Genomic DNA, 17,446 nt, shown 5'->3' with positions numbered 1-17,446 from the left:
GGGCTATTTTATCATTACATCTACATTAACTATTGTATTCGTCACCATTTGTTTTTCTAGTCATAATCTGTTTTATCAGCATCAGCTTTCCCAGCTTTCCCATGTCTATCAACAGATATTCGCACATTCACCTGATCCTTATCAAGACGGAATGCTTGTTTGTATTTTGTATGCAAATCATTGATAGAACAGTCCTGCTTTTGCAGGAAACAAAAGCCATCAAATGTCTAGAGCACAACATTCTTTAATGCTACATTTTGTTCATTGAAGAACTTTTCAAGGACAATAGTGATTTTTTAGAAATTGTTTTTAAAAAAGTTTGTTTGAGCTGGGCATGTTGAGATGGTCCCTGGATCCTTTAATATATAATATGGTGTGTAAAGTCGCATATGATCCATGCATCCTCTGGTTATTTGTGGTGGTCATGGAAAGCACAGGATGTCCTTGAACTCTTAGTCAACCCGTTATTATCCTGCCAAAAGTAAGCACTTTTAGTCTACATCGTAATTAAATCCTTCAGTTTGGATTTCAATATTGTTGAATGGATTAGACAGTGGCTGAGTAACAGTCAGACAACATTTACATAATAAAGGGAATCAACACAATAAAGGAGAAGAGTGTAGAAGAAAAACTACTACAACAAGAGGACATAGTCTTCAATTAGAGGGTCAAAGGCTTAAAGGTAATATCAGGAAATATTACTTTACTGAGAAATAGTGAATGCATGGAGTAGCCTTCCAGCAGACGTGGTAGAGGTTTATACAGTGACAAAGTTGGTTGGTATATGGAAAAGGCTGGCAACAGACTAAGGAAAGTTCAGAAATTGGGCACACTGGATAGCCGACTGGGTCTTGCATGAGAATAAAAACATAGAGGCTTTTCATGGCCAACCATTACATCATTAGTGGCCTCCAGACTTAAAGTCCCACGGCCTCCTCGTTATACCCAGTCCAGGCCTGGTAATGACATTTTATTGTAATATCATAACTTTTATGTATATCCAATATAAGCCTCCCTTCTCTAGGGCAACCATCATTCTTCCGAAAGAAGATAAAGTAGCAGTGCCATATATTGATATATATTATTTTTTAGAACTGCCACTTGTACAATATTATATAATAGTTTAAAATCTATCTTAAATACAATATGTGTTCACTGAAATTATATTTTTATCCAGGTTGTCTTGATATAAGTACAACCTGTAAATGTGATTGCAGGTTACAGTCTTGCATAATGTTTCACGTGATTGTTTTTTTTTAATAAGATTAAACCTATGGTAGAATTTTAATGATAAGGATGTATAAATAAAATTGATATGCCTATATATGGACCTATTTTTTGTCTTTATGTCTGCTGTGTACTTATATATATAGTTTGTTTCCTTTAAACAAACTATACATTTTAAAAGGTCACCAGAAATAATGCTGGGGTAGCCTTATCCATGGATCTATAACTGGCTGACACACCTGCCCTCTATACATAGCTTCTGAAAAGCATACAGTAAATGATATAATCCATAAAGCTAACCATCTATACATAGAAAAACAGAACTAAAAATAAAATCATTTTGTTCCTTCATTCTTTTTTCTATTCCGCGTGATCATGCGTACCTAACCGCAATCCTTATCAATCATTGTAATTGCCTATTAAGTGCCTACTACTGAATTAATGTAAAACAATCTTTCCCGCAGTACTACCTCCCCTTACAGATACATTTGGCCTTGATCCATTGGAACATTTTGGAGAGATGGTCATAGTTTCTCATTGCATACCTCATTGCATATAAAAAAATCAACATGGTAACATTGAACTAAAATCAAGTGAGTAATATGCATATGAAATATTTGTACAAGGTGGAGTCTATGTTATCTTTGCGTAGTTATTAACGAAGTTCGATAAAACATCAATTGTTGGGTGAGGTTGACCTTCGGATGTTGAATTACACTGCTGACATATGTGAAAAAAAAACATCTGACACATGAAAAAACTATGAACCGTATGATAATAAAATACATTTACCTGACTTGCTTTAGGTAAAAATTCTACATCTCATTACAATGAATACACAAGGTTAGTTCAAGATGGTAGAGAGCTCTACATCATTGGAGTAGGCAGGTTCTCAGCCCCTAGAACAAACCTACAAATAATTTCATAATATCTTGACCATAATCCCTGAGATTACCCAGACAAACCTACTCCCACAAGATCAAAAACTGGGAGCTATGTGAGAATTTATACACATATTAAAAAAGTATCACTTTCTGCCTCCAGAAAAGAAATTCCTGCAGAAAAAAAGGTTTCTTGTGGATGTTGGGGGGGGGGGGGTTATTAACTTGCCCTGGACCAGGCCACAGACATTAATGGCCACACAAAAAATAAATATGAAATATTTAATGTATATTTTTGAGTTCTGTTTGGAAGCAAGTATTCCAGGCTTTTTAATGATCTAAATTTATTAATGTAGAAATGATCAGACCAGTCCAGTGTGAAAAACAAGTACAGCACAATATGATATTGGGAGACCTCTTCCTCAGAAGGATATTGAGTTTAGAGGACAGCTATAAAATGGTGGTTTGCAAAATAGAAATGATCAGGAAAGACTGAGGGATCTTAAAAAGAGAGGGTCAGAGGCTTAGAGGTAATGTAAGGAAGTTCTGCTTTCCTTACATTAGTAGTAAAATAAATAGTAGATAAATGGAACAGTCTCCTAGAAGAAGCGGTGGAGGCTAGTACTGTAAGGGAATTAAAACAGATATAGGATAGACAAAAAGTAAAATGTCATGTAGCAAATGAGAACATAAACTGTACAAATTTCAATATTGTAGAAAATAAAGAAAATAATCTTGCTGACAAATCTTAAACTTATTGTACTTTCACAATACATTGTCTTGTTTGAGGGTGTGCTTTAGTTAACAATGTTTTATTGCTCCCCGATTATGATTTTACAGTTGTTTGTTATCTAGTTAGTAAACTGTCAGTTAATACTTATCTTTAATACAGTGCAATACCAATCTAGGGCATTGAAGATAGGCTAAATAAATGTCTGGACAATGGGGACAATTATATTGAGACTTATATACAATATGGACTTTTTGGAAGAAGTGAATAATTGGGAAGATAATGGTTTGAAAAGGGGAAATGGTGACCATAGGTATGTTGGGTGAGGAAGGAAGTTGAGATATAATGGTCACAGAAAGTGTTTGTGATTAGGTCATTTTTTTATTCATTTTGATGATACCATACCAGCCTTCAACTGACTGTTTAAGGAGCTAACTTTGGGCAATAAAGGCGTTCACTTTCTCAGCCATTTCCGCAGCCGTATGCACCAAATGACAATACACATATATGTATTTTGTAGCCTACAGCAGGGTTTTGTTTGCCAGTGTGACAGTATGCATGTCTACTTCTGTATCTGCAGCTAGTGGGACCTTCCCAGTTCACACAAGATACAAGATGGACTTCCTTAGAAACAATACAATTGAGACACTCAGAGAGTGTCTTAACCTTCACCGATTTTTATTAGAAACAATGTAGTAGTTTACATGAAACTAAGGCTATATCGTTCTACCAGCAAGACCATACTTTTTCAGTTAACACAATAACACTCAGGTATTTTATGAGGTAAAAACACAATTTCTATTACCGCAGATACATGGTTTCAGATTCCACCGTAGATTTCAATGGAAAGTTCTGGAATGTAAAACAGAGACATTGTCTGGTAGTAGAATCTACCCACAGAGACAAAGTACTTGTTTATTTTACTATTAACTACACAGATGAAAAAAGCAGAGGCTGTAAGTGTTTTTAACCTATAGCCCCACAGCATCAAAATATTATTGACAGACTACTTATTACCCAGAAGCTGTGTCAGATGCTCCAGCTTCCTCAAGTTCTGGTTAACACTGGAGTTATTATCATTATCCTGAAGATATCTATGCGGAAGGTATAAATATCATTTACAACAGAGGTGTAAAATTCCAGGGTTCAAGGGAAGGCACAGGCACCTCAATTAAAAATGTATTAACCTTCATGTTCTCCGGCAAGGATACAAAAGATTGCAGTCTGTTTGTGGTCCTTGAGGACTGGAATTGTGCAGCCAATAAAAATACTAAAATGTCTCTTTAAAAAAACTTGGAATACACATGACAAAATCATCTCTCTCGAATCAAAGGTTAATCTTACATATACTTCTTTTTCTTGGTATTTCATTCATAATTAGCAATAAATATTAACATTCACATTATAAAAGACGTTTGGAGAGTTGATGCGTATTCCCACGTCAAGACATCAGCATAGAAGACAGGATCTATACTTTTCTCTGTTACAAGACATTCTATTTATCTTATAGGATAATCAATAGACTTGGGCACCAGGGGGCTCTTTGTGTTCGTCTTCGTGCTCGTCTTCGCGGGGGAAAAAAATCTTCGTATTCCGCGAATATTCGCCCGTTCCTGTCTTCTCTTCGGGCAAATATTCGTGGACATTCTTCGTGTTCGGTTTTTCTTCGTTTTTTCCGGTTAAGGGGTTAATACGGGGTTAACGCAGCTCTGGCGCCAGGTGTTTAAATGTACGTATGAGCAACTCTATTGGTCGTCAGCAGGAGGCTCGTCTGCCATTGGTTGATGGCAGACGAGCCCCCTGCTGGCGACCAATAGGGTCGCTCGTACAGACTGTTAAACTCCTGGTCCCTGTAGGCGACCAATAGGCTCATTTGCACTGCCCTGTAACCTGTGATGGCGAACCTGCGGATTTCCACTTCCATGAACTGCCGCGATGCCGCAAAGACAAGGTAAGTTAGAAGGGGGGGGGGAATGGTAGACGAAGACGATCACGAAGATCTTCGTGGTGTGTGTCTTCATCTACGTTTTACCGCTGCTGTCTTCTCTTCGGCGTGTCTTCGGAACGAACACGAAAACGCACTCTTCGTGTTGGTTTTCATGTTCGCCCGAAGACGAATGCACAAGTCTAATAATCAACAACTCAAGGACAACTATAAAAACAAGTAAGTGGTACAAAAGCTCTTCGCTGTGAACCATCTCTGAAAGGCTTCATACTTTTGAGTTGATGCCTTGAATGTGCGCTGGAGAGTTAAATAAAATGGATTCACGTTACGACTAGGCTAAAGAGAATCATTAATCAGTCACAAAGACATTTTTGAGATATTAGTTATTTAAATTACATTAGCAAGCTATCTTAGTGGTCATGTTTCTCCATAAGTATCCTACTCTGTAGTTTGTTACTGTCATAGTTTCTTTAGGTTGCCGGTATTCAATCAGCTCTTTTAGGCTAATAACTGTTTTTCGTGCTGCCTTCAGAACCGTTTATTTTTAGGTTACATTTTAATATTTATATTGCTATTGAGTATAGACTTTAAGTGTCATTGGATAAGGGTTAAGACTTGACTACAGTCACATGGCCTTGCAAAATAGATATATAGATAGAGATTTACTACTGTACAAGTAAAAGGTAATAAACACGGCGTATGTGCAGGGACAAGCTCGTATAAGTATTGAATATTCGGTATGCAAGCTGTGAGATATCAGCTCTCGTATGTTTCCAGCACGAAGCACAGGATTTGTTTGTGTGGAAAAAAACAGGTATTCTTTTACTTTTTCCACAGTCCCAGTGTTATGGCTGCTTACCTTTCTCATATTTCGTTACACAGATAAATAAAAAAAAAAATGTCAGTGTTGGTGCACCTGTATACAAATTAAATATTTTTTTAGTTTTTTTTGTCAAACTATCTATGGTCTCTAACCTCATCCCACCTGCAGACTCGTGTTGTCACATGTCTTGTCAAAAGTATCAAACAGGGCTTTTGAGATGAACTTGAAATCTGAGAAATTGAAATTATTTATAAATAAATTACTATTTTGATTATCACTGACAAAACCAGAAATATAGAAAAATGTATCTTTGTGGGGAATTTACCAGGAAATAAAGCATTTTTAAAGTGGATAGGAATGCATGCAAAAAAAGTCGTAATGGTTATAAAGAATGAATGGCACGTTATAGGTGAATTATTACTATGGTCTCCAACCTCATCCCGTCTGCAGACTTATGTTGTGGCATGTCCAAAAGTATGAAACAGGTCTTTTGAGATGAACTTGAAATCTGAGAAATTGTAATTAAGTGTAAATAAAATATTACAAATTATCTCAAAATTATTTGGTATTGGGTATTTAAAGTCGATACGTAGAATAATCAGAAACATACCTATTTTTCTAAGATCATATGCCGGAAATACATAGCTGTTTAGATTACCCCTGGCAAAACCAGAAATATAGAAAAATAACATTTCTTAAGCATGTGACATATTTGTGGGGAATTTACCAGGAAATAGAGCCATTTTTAAATTGGTTGGAATGTACACAAAAATGTATAATTGGTATCAAGTTATACACGTTATAGGTGAATTATTACTTTTTGCACCTGACCTTGAAAAGCAATAAGATCCAATAGATCACATTACCCATTTAGGGTAATTTTAACCAAAAAATATTATTTGTACATATCATTATTATTATTATTATTATTATTATTATTGATCTCATAAACGGGATTAAGCATTTTACTATGTAATTTTAAACAGATTAAATATAAATTTCAATAAAGTAGAAAGCCTTCGGTTTTAGCCGGTTGGGTTTGGTCAATATGAGAGTTTGTTAGCAAGATTTACTCCCTCTATATTTGTTTCAAAACTTATGGAAAGAAGGTCACCGATATATGACAAACTGCTTACAAACCAAAGATTAATTACAATGTAATTAAGAAGGTACTTTATAATAAGTTATACAAAATTCCTGATAAATATGTTACTTGAGTGAGTTTATAAACCTAGTAACTATTTATTTTATATTTGCAAATAAAAAACCTTTTGGTAAAAATATTTCAGAACAAATTATAACAGAAGCAATTCCCTCCTGCCCCTTTTACCAGTTCCCTCATTTAGTCATACATTAAGAAAACAAACTATAGATTAGTCAGTATACGAGATTTTTCTTCCATTATATAGATATCCTTGGAGCATGTGAAAAAGAATTATTAATTAGAAGTATTTGTTTTTCAATAGGTGTTGAAAACATCAAACTTAATATATAGTTATTGCATCTACAACTACAACTATGTAAATGCCAACAGTGCTATATTTCCTGGACCAGCACTAACAATCAAGATTGTGTTTCGGTTATCGGTTGTCCTGGTTAGGGTCCTGGGTAGAGATAGGGGGTTTTGTGGCATCCTCTTGGGCATCACAACAATGCCTATGTAACACAGTGTGTGATCCAAGATGGCCTTGAACACACCCATACTTGCCATACACCTACCCTGTGTTCCCCTAGTTTCAGGGGAGGCATTTACTTTCTGTAATGACATTACAATCATGGAACGTCCTGGAACCGCAATGGTTAAATGCAAGAGCATAAGGTTCACCTTGTCAATGTTCTTCTCCATTTTTATTATATACTATATATTCTTCAAGCTATTTAGTATTTTAGAGGGGGAGATTATGAATTATCTGATTCCATTTTATCAACTGTTATCTATTTTACTTTAATCAAGTAAATCTTCTGGGAGCCAGAAGGCGCAATGTACTCCCTCCACCAAAACCAGACAGTCTTTGGGGACTTAACCAAGTGGTGTTTTACAACCAGAACACCTGATACTGAGTCATCATCCTTACATGATGCATGAGGTCCCCTCTTCCCATAGACGATGTAGGTTGCCACCTAACAGGTTGGCTTGGGTATGACCCGTTGTTACAGTCATAGTACAACAACAATAGTGGAAATACAGAAATTATATCCTTTAGTAGATTTCTCAAGGCAATTAGTATTTGTGAACAATCAACAATAAAATAAACCAAAGTAAAAAGAAAGAATGTTGGGCAATACTACTATATAAATTAAGCAATATAGGACGTATTAGTAACACACACCCAGTTTATAGTTTATCTATGAAACATAGCTCTGCATAATCCTTATTACTCATAGTCCCACGTGTTTGAGGAATCATGTGCCTTATGACTAAAGCAGTGTGACCTATATTTTAAAACCTAAAGCTATCCATTTTACCTGAGTAATATACAGGTATTCTAGAGTTGAGCACCGTAAATACGTCTAGTGGCATATTTACCTTCAGTACTGACCTAGGCCTAACCCAGGGCAGCACCACCTGCCACCTACCCAACACGGTCCTTTTTATCCGGTCATGAATATGAATGTCACATCCTCTTGTGTAGTTGCAGGTACAGTAATCTTGCTTAGAACATCAAGTTTAACACTTTTGGTCATGTTGGTGCAGGGCTGGCCGCAAATGGGTTAAATCTCAGCCGGGCAAACTAGTGCAGAGTTTGCTCTGTGATACTGTGCACCTAGGTATGATGAGGCAGGCTAGAATGGGTTAACCATGCAAACCAATTAACCTCATGTGTATCATTAAATTTTTATTTAAACTAAGCCTCACTGTCTTTAACTAGCTGCAGAGAACAGCTACCACTACATGTTTATTCTAAGATTAGTGTTGTGCTACATATTGCTTATATGTTTTGTTTAAGATACACTTTTTATTTGTGTGCCTGTTGCAATCTCTGTTGCAAACCCTTACAAGTTAGCTACCAGTCTAAACTTAACAGATCATAGCCCTAATGACTGTGCCCCAGGGACTTGGCTCATAAAAAGCTGTACAAGTAGCTAACGTCAGCACAGGATGCGTAGAATACTCTGCCAACCAAGTATGTAGAATAACAATGACTATTACATGGCAGCATTTGCACTGAATGTGCTCTTTCTGTGCCCATTTCAAGCAGTCTGTTTGTATAGTACAGAGCCGGATTGTGGCACTATATTATTGGACCTCGAGCTTGGGCTTCCCCTCTGTACCAGCCCTCCCTTGTCCATTATTTTCCTTACTTAGCTGGAAGCTCACTCTTTAATCGTGAACAGCTGTGCAAATAGCTAACGCCGGTGCTACTGCAGATTACGCTGCCAACATTTATATGACTGCGCAGCATAGAACGGTGATAAAAGGAGACTCCATGCAAGAGTTGAGAATCACCAATGCATTATCCATGATATCCAGATACTTTCTGCTAACGATTGTTCAGACAATGCTACATCCTTGATCGCATTATATCAGCATTCTTTTTTTCATAGTATTCATCATAAAGATGTGATACCTGAGGTGTAGGGGCATGAAAGTATTGAAACATTTTACTAGCACATCTTTTTTATTAGGTATTGTGAGCAGATGGACCATTATCTCCCATATTGATGATCACATGCAAAATGGTGCCCTGCTGTACATGAGGTGTATAAACTCACAGACAAAAATTCATTTCTCAATTAAACATCCCACGTACTGCACATCTCGTGCAGATCGGCATGTGAAATCCATAGGAGCGCTGGGCAAATACCCCACCCTGTCTCTCGAGTTTCTGTACACCTTATAATAAAATGTCGTCAGCTATTTGTCCGAGTAGCATATCCACAGCACCACATGGTAAAATAAGCTGGCTCATGACATACTTTAAACATACAGTTAAAAATAAGAATGGGCCATCAAGCTTACTAAACTTTTCCTTAGCTTTTCCTTTCAGATCCGCTGATTCAGTAGAATAACCAAACACAGGCAGGCATTCAGTGGGTTATTTTCTATCTCCAACACAATAAAACCTGATCTCCTGGAGCTTGTAAGAATTTTGATTCCCTTAGAAAATGTTAATTCTCTTAGTTCTTGTCTCAGACTGCCATTATGTACCCAGGACACATAAAAAGAATAGGTATGATAGCACGCCCTCTGCTGGCAGCTATAAAGAACAGCAGTATTTGTTTTTTCTGAAGATTAAATTATTTGGGATTAGCAGAATTGAATCAATTATTCTGTAATCACTAATATTAAACAAGTGAAAAAAGCTTAAAGATGATAGAATGTAATTGGCAATGGGATGGCATTCCACAGTGTGATTAATTATCATATCACCATTCAACACTCCTAAATGAAATAGTCCAGGTTTCTTCCAAAGTAACACAAATGTGTAAAACACAATGAAAATTGCAAAAGAAAAGTTCCCTGGAAACAATTGCAAAATTATGGAAATCGATATCTAAAAATCTATCTCTCTTGGTTTAGCTTATGTGGTTGTTTTATCACCATCACCACTGACGTTTAACTTGTCCCCATCAGTGTGAATAGGTTATAATGCATTGTAACAATAATGCCATCTATGGCATCAAACGTCTCTGTAATTAATTAAATAAATCATATAACGGGCATTTATTTTTCTTTTGTAATTCTGAAGGCCAATACAGAATACTGGAAAATCAAATAAAAAATATGTTTTATCTATATGGGTTACCACTCTTGCTTTTATTTGTTTACTTTTCCATTAAGTCTGACGTTGTGTCAGACTTAATGGAAAAGTAAACAAATAAAAGCAAGAGTGGTAACCCATATAGACCATGTATAGCATTTTTCAGTAATACAGAGTTAACCCCTTTTCTTGCTTCAAATTGAACATAAATATTTGCTTCCCAATTATTTTTTAGAAGAAAGTGGGGAATCAATCAAGAGAGTAAGTCATAAATAATAATATGTGCGTAAAATTGATTTTATGCGTTCTAATGTTGAAACGAATTCATAGAAGGAGGTAAGTTTAAGATCAACTGAGATGTTAGATATTTCATTCAATTTATATTTGTCCACTCTACCAGCTCAATATCCAATTGTGTGTTCTAAAGCTCTTAATTGAGTCAGTCAGGACATTGTGTCAATTGTTTTGCTATTAATATTTGAATATTAATTAAAATATTTCATGTACTATTTCATTAGAGGTGATTACTTGGTTAAGAATGTTAAGTTGTAACCAGATAATGTTTCTCAAATTGATAACTGTTCCATATTGTTCAATATCAAACAGTTATAACTACATAGGCAAGCACAAATAAATACATGTGATATTGTATTAATATATATATATATATATATACTGATCCTAAACCATCATAAATGGATGACGTTGTCAATACCCAGCCAACTTTCATCAGGAGCAGGACCAACGGCTGGCCAGGGTGATGCGTACGTTCGTTTTGAGGGTCCATTAGGGGCACATCTTAAGGTGACTCATCAGCTTTACTACAACTGTATTATTTTAATACAGTAGCTTGCCGTACTATACGTAAGAACTACATATATGGTTTGATGGGGTAAGTTGAATTGGCCAACTTCAACTCCAAATAGTATATGGGCGCGGAATGACAAGATTACAAAAAAATATTTTGAAATATTTTGTACTTATTTAGCAGTTTTGTTTATTAGCATTTGTAGATGAGTAAAATATTTTTTAAATAAGTTAGAATATATAAAATTTTCACCATATTTTATTACCATATAAATAATGGTATCTAAAGAAAGCCATTCTTGTCTTGAAAAAAATATATAACTTGTGTGGGTACACTAAATCAGAAAAAAAGAAATTAAAGCTAAACACAAACATTACAGAAACAAAGGATCACAAAGGGTACAAAAAAAATAAAAATATCCCAGTTCTTAAGGGCTTATGATGACTTAAATCGTCATAAGCACAGTGTTGATAGCAATCTTAGAACTAGTTAACTTGTTATGTAATTAAGAGGGAGGTGCACCCTGTACTCACTGCCTCTTTTTGCTTCCTGGGTCAGGGACACTGGCTCTTATTATTATTTATTACATTTAAAAGCTTTTATTAAATTGATTAATATATTTATTTAGTTTAACCATTGCATCCCCATGCTATTGCTCAGATTTCTCTGATCAGTACATTGTACTGTTCAGTTTTTTTGTGTTGGAATCTTACTTTATTAGTCAGGTGGGCAATTTGTAGGATAAGTGGGTTAGTGTTAGGTTGGAAAATGTTTAAAATAAATAAGAAACAAACAAACAAAATAAACCAGTTATATGTCTGCATTTAAAATGTCCCAAATGTATACTGTGGAGGAGGCCTATGCGATTCTGGTGTCTAGTTCGGACACCGCAACTGCCTCAGATATTGAGCCCATTAATGACCGTGATAGTTATGGGGGCTATGCTCACAACCTGCATCTCCCAAGAAGGAGGCGTACAGAGTCTATGCCTAGGCCTGAAGGAAATCCATGGGCACCACCTAATTTTGTGCAACCAGGCATGCTGCTAACTGTCCCTTTAAAATGAAGATAGAATTTGTACGGGTGTGTGAAATCACAGAAAAGGAAAAACAGCCGCATATCAAAAATGGAAAAAATTGCTCTGGTCATTGACCCAGGAAAATCCCTGTTCTTTAAGGGGTTAAAGTGTACATTACCTAAAGTACATTTTGATCTTACGCTATAATATATATATATATATATATATATATATATATATCATACACATTAATATTAATTATAAAACCTTTAAAAAGTTCTTGTAATTTTTGACCAGATATAACTTTGCTCTTAACCAACGTTCATTCGAGAAAATAATTTTCCACTTGTTCAGGTTTTCTAAAAGAGTGTTGATGTTTCACTAGCAATTTGGTGGGAAACCCCCATTTATATGAGATGTTATTGTCTGTCAGATGTTTTGTGATGTTACTACATTTCCTCCTAATTTGACAGCTTGAAACCATGAAATCTTGAAATATTAGTAGACATTCTTAGAGAAGTTCTATGTGTTTGAAAGCTTTCATAACTTCTTGTATAAGTACATAACTAGAAAAACTGGCTGCCACATCTCTAGGAATGTTATATAAAAGAGGAATAGGTCTTTTAAGTCAGCGGCAATGGTCAAGCGACAAGTTTACTTGGCAAAATCATTGGCCAAGAATTTCTATGTATTCACTCTGATAGGAAATAATTTACCTGGTGTAAGGGGATGTACCATAAGAGTCATAAGGTCAATCCAAAAATGCTATATATTTACATATACACATACATACTATACACACATCACCAAATAAAATAAATCTCACATACCCTGTAAATGACATGCAGCATGCATATATAAAAAGCATTTTTATTAATGTTGAACTGAAGGACATACCGCTGCTCAGGCTCGGCTGTCCTCTTCTAATTCTACAATGCTGCTTTGCTCAGGCTGACTGCATATCCTCGTCTAACTTTCCTGCATAAGCAAATCGAACAGAGTCTTATATCTGACTGTTGACATCAGTCACAGCATGACAAAGAGAGCTTTTTTATGACCATCCACAAGTAATAAAAAGTTGCCAACTGAAGTTCATAGGCACCGCAGGGAGAGAGCGTTTGTTAGGTGCTCCCTTGCGGCAGGTATACAAAAATGCTAACAGGGGGCACACGGGAAGCAGGGGGGACACAGGGAGCATTGTAAAGGGGGTGCATGGAAAACTCACCCCCCCCTCAGCAATGCCACAGTATACCGGCATACCATATTAAACATCAAACAATATATATAAAAATCTCCTTCACACAAGAATGTTTTTTCTTCTACATTTAGCAGCATTCCCACTCTCTCCTTTGTCTGATCTTCCAAGCTAAGCTATAAACGGTCCCCTGCTTTTCTCCATTTACAGAGTACGCCATGAGACCCAGCTCCACCAGCTTTTCCAGTATGTTTCTTGCTACTACGGCCAGACTAGATGGGCTGAATGGTTCTTATCTGCTGTCAAATTATATGTTTCTATGAACCAGCTCCCATAGATACTGCTTCTTAATAACCCGTGCACAGCTCTTCCATTTAGGCTTTTTTTTTCCTTCTGAGTTTCAGACTACTTGTAGATATGGTGAACCCTAATGTATCAAGAGATGCATCTTGCACAAGTTTGACTCACAACAAAGCTTTGCGTTAGAGAATAAACACACAAACTGGTCCACGGTGAATACAATTAAATCTAATGGTGCCACACCATCTGTCTTTCTATCATGTTATTTGTATCCACAGAAGACTTTTGCATAAATGATTGTGTTAGGTAATGTATTTGATGGATAAATAGGCAGATGTATTCTGTCCCAACAATGATAAGATGTTTTTACTAATGACAGATTATACTTCTTAATATTGTCAATCCATAACACAATCATCTGCCAAAATAGTTTTTCTTATATTTTTGTAGAGCTCTGGTTTTCAGTGACTATGTCTGTTACATAGCAAAACCACAAAGGAAGTTGGAAATATATATAATTAAGTGGTGGACTAGCTAGAAGCACAGAGTCCCGGTGTCATTGAGTTATAAAGAGATATATATCAACCGATGAAACATTTACTGTAGTATAGAAACAAATCGACTTAGAAAAAATGTAATTTGCACTTTTAGTCAGCAAGTTTCATAGCCTGACAAAGAAAAAAAAAGAAACCAACCGTACAGAGCTCCACAACCCTGCCAGAAAGAAGCGAAGTGGAAGTGATTTGAAATGAGTGTTCACTGGTTCTTGAATACAACATTTTTATTTGCATTCTGGTGGTTGGTAACAACGTTTGGCACTTCATGGACGGCTGAATGTGATGCGGGAATGTTTAAGGTTCGTAAAGGAGGAGAAATTATATGCTGCAAAAAATGCAACAATGGTAAGTCTAAACCTGTCCATCTAACTAAGTTATTACCCAACAACTAGTGTGTATTACAAAACATATGTTTTGTGTTCAGGCATTTTTTGGCTTAGTGATTCCTTTTTGTCCTTTAAGTCATCATTCATTTCCAGATACATTCATTTATTTTGAATTGGTTCTCTACATTTTAGCTTTTTTATTTGTATTTGCTTTTGTTGATTAGTTAACCTCTTTTAGGGTACTGGCGTGGTTAACAAAATCTTGAGTGCCCGCCTAGATTTCAGATATATCTCATTCAGAACTGATCCTGATGTAAAGTTCTCTGAAAATCTGACCCAGATCCTATTGTAAAACCAGATGCCCAACAAGGACACTCCAGCATGATTGCTTCAAAGGGTACCAGTTATACGGTCCTGGTTTGCCATAAAAAATACACAGGGAACAGAATATAGGTTCACACAAGATACTCAACACATAGCATGTTCATGGTAAATACAGCCAGGGTTTATTACAAGACGTATAACATTAAAATGTTCTATAATGCTGACAGTGTGCTCTCATCAGTGATAGGAAACATAACAGGAATGGATAAACCTTCTCCTGTGTAATGGGGATGTTTTATTCCTTAGACGTATATTATCTATGTCTTAGTAATATCATAAGTGATATGTTGAATACAATTATTAACAAGAATATATGGTAATTCACACATACTCCTATGACATACACTGGAAATTATGTGGATTTCTCACTTTATTTCTTGTATTTAACATTTTTGTTTGTTTAACTATACATTAACTACTGGTTACATAGGGCAGTCTAATCTACTTTAGTAAAGGGGCTACCAAATCACCTTGAAGCATTTGCAGCAAATGTTTTTTGGGGTAGGGTAAAACATTTAGATTAGTAGTTGACAGGGATGCACTAAGGTGGGTGTTGTGGGTCTACAGCGCTGTGGTGTCCTAGTAAGAGACACAGTAGTAGAGTGGCAGAGGTCTGGCAGCTCTCATTAGTAACATAGTAACATAGTTCATAAGGTTGAAAAAAGACCAAAGTCCATCAAGTTCAACCTATATACATATTGTGTCCCTACTGTGTTGATCCAGAGGAAGGCAAAAAAACCCTTATGAAGCAGAATAAATCCCTGGATCAACGTTCTGTCCCTATTAATCTAATATCCATAACTTGTAATATTATTGCTTTCAAGAAACACGAAACATTGAGAATGAGAGCTACGGTCTCAGCACGAAGCAAGAAGAAGGAGGGGAAGCAAGAGGAGTGTGAAGTGCATGGATGATAGGAGAGGGATAGAGCGGGAGTGTGTGTTTGTGTACGATGTCATAGTGAGTGTGTCTATATGTATGTTATTATGCATGCGTGTTACTGTATAGTGGTAGCATGAATGTGTGTGTTATTATTTGTGTTAGAATGAGTGTGTATCAGCATACAGTATTAGAGTGAATGTTAGTGTATGGTGTTGGCATGATTGTAGGTGTTAGTGTATGGCGTTACCATGAATATGTGTGTCAGCATATGATGATAGTGAGTCAGGGTTAAACCAAGGGTTAATGGTACGAGGAAAAGGAGATATAATGTGTACGTATGTGTAAGTGTATATTATTAGAGTGAGTGGGTGTTAAAGCAAAGTTTGAGTGTTAGTATGTGTGTATGTACACAGGGGCGTTGAAGAAATTCTGCAGCTAGGCACCACTAACCACCTATGTGCCCTGTGGGGCAAGTGGTTGATGTGGGTTAACCCTTTCATAACCACACCACTGGCTGACCTGGAGATTAACTACTATAAAAGAATGTATTTAGAATAAAAATCCAAAGTTTTGAAAAAAATTATGTTTTAGCTTGAAAAAACAAAGTCTTAAATTGTTAACAGGCCTGGAAAATGTAGAAACTATTTTTAAATATGTTTAAAGAGGAAGTGAAAACTGGGAATGATTCACGGTATCCATGAAAAATGAACCATGCCTTATTAATAACTAAACAATTTAAATTTTACAGTAAACGTACAAGATCCGTGCCACGATGCTATGTCTCTGCCAGAGGAGTGCCGTTGTAATGAAGGTTATGGTTGTGATGAAATACGTTGTCTGGCATGTTTACAGCTACCAACTTGCGAGGAAGGTCAAGAGTTAAAGAGAATAGGTGAATTCATACTGTTTCTAGTGTTTCAGTACAAAAGACTAAATGTTAAATGTCCTGCCTATGATGCTTTTTGAGATGCTAATGTGTTGCAATAACCTAGAGGTAGGTTGTATCAAGCAAACGTTTGTCTCTGTTAGAATAACTAGAACTGATACTACCACCCAGACCTCATCTTCTTGAAGATCCCATAGAATATGTTTTATGGAGACTCCAAGGGCAAAAAACAACCTTAGGGTCTTGCCACCATCACTCCAAGGTAACCTTTGCTTTAATGTGACATCAATTTAAAAAAAGGAACACAATCTCAACTTAAAAAAAATCAATAGAGGAAAGGTATCAGAGTTGTTTCAACTCTTTGACTTCACTAAAGAACAAACAGCTAGTTTTTCCACTGGGGAGGGCTGGGCTGACCCTACAGAATGCATAATCCAATGGGTTATGGGGGAAAAAAAGAAGACTTTTAAGTATATTATATATATTATATATATTATACAGGACCAGCCAAGCACCTACCACAGTAGAAGCTCACTGGAGTGGGCCTTTTTTAATGTATCAAGAAGTTGGAATCATAATTCTCACACAAACTTTCCTTTTAGTTATTAGATCCCATAATGTCATCAATCTCACTAACTGATAGATTATTATTAATTAAGTTAAAATGGGTACCACAAAAAGGCAGCAATACTTCATTCTGACTCTCCTTATATTCGTGATAATAAAATAACTCCCTGTGTATATTTTCTAAGGTACAGATATGTATGATTACAAATGTGAG

The sequence above is a fragment of the Sceloporus occidentalis genome, unplaced genomic scaffold, assembly GCF_023333645.1.
Source record: "Sceloporus occidentalis isolate IW3139 unplaced genomic scaffold, rSceOcc1.0.p SCAF_35, whole genome shotgun sequence".
NCBI classification, from domain to species: domain Eukaryota; kingdom Metazoa; phylum Chordata; class Lepidosauria; order Squamata; family Phrynosomatidae; genus Sceloporus; species Sceloporus occidentalis.
The sequence above is the reverse complement of the archived record's forward strand: the minus strand, read 5'-3'. Positions refer to the sequence as shown.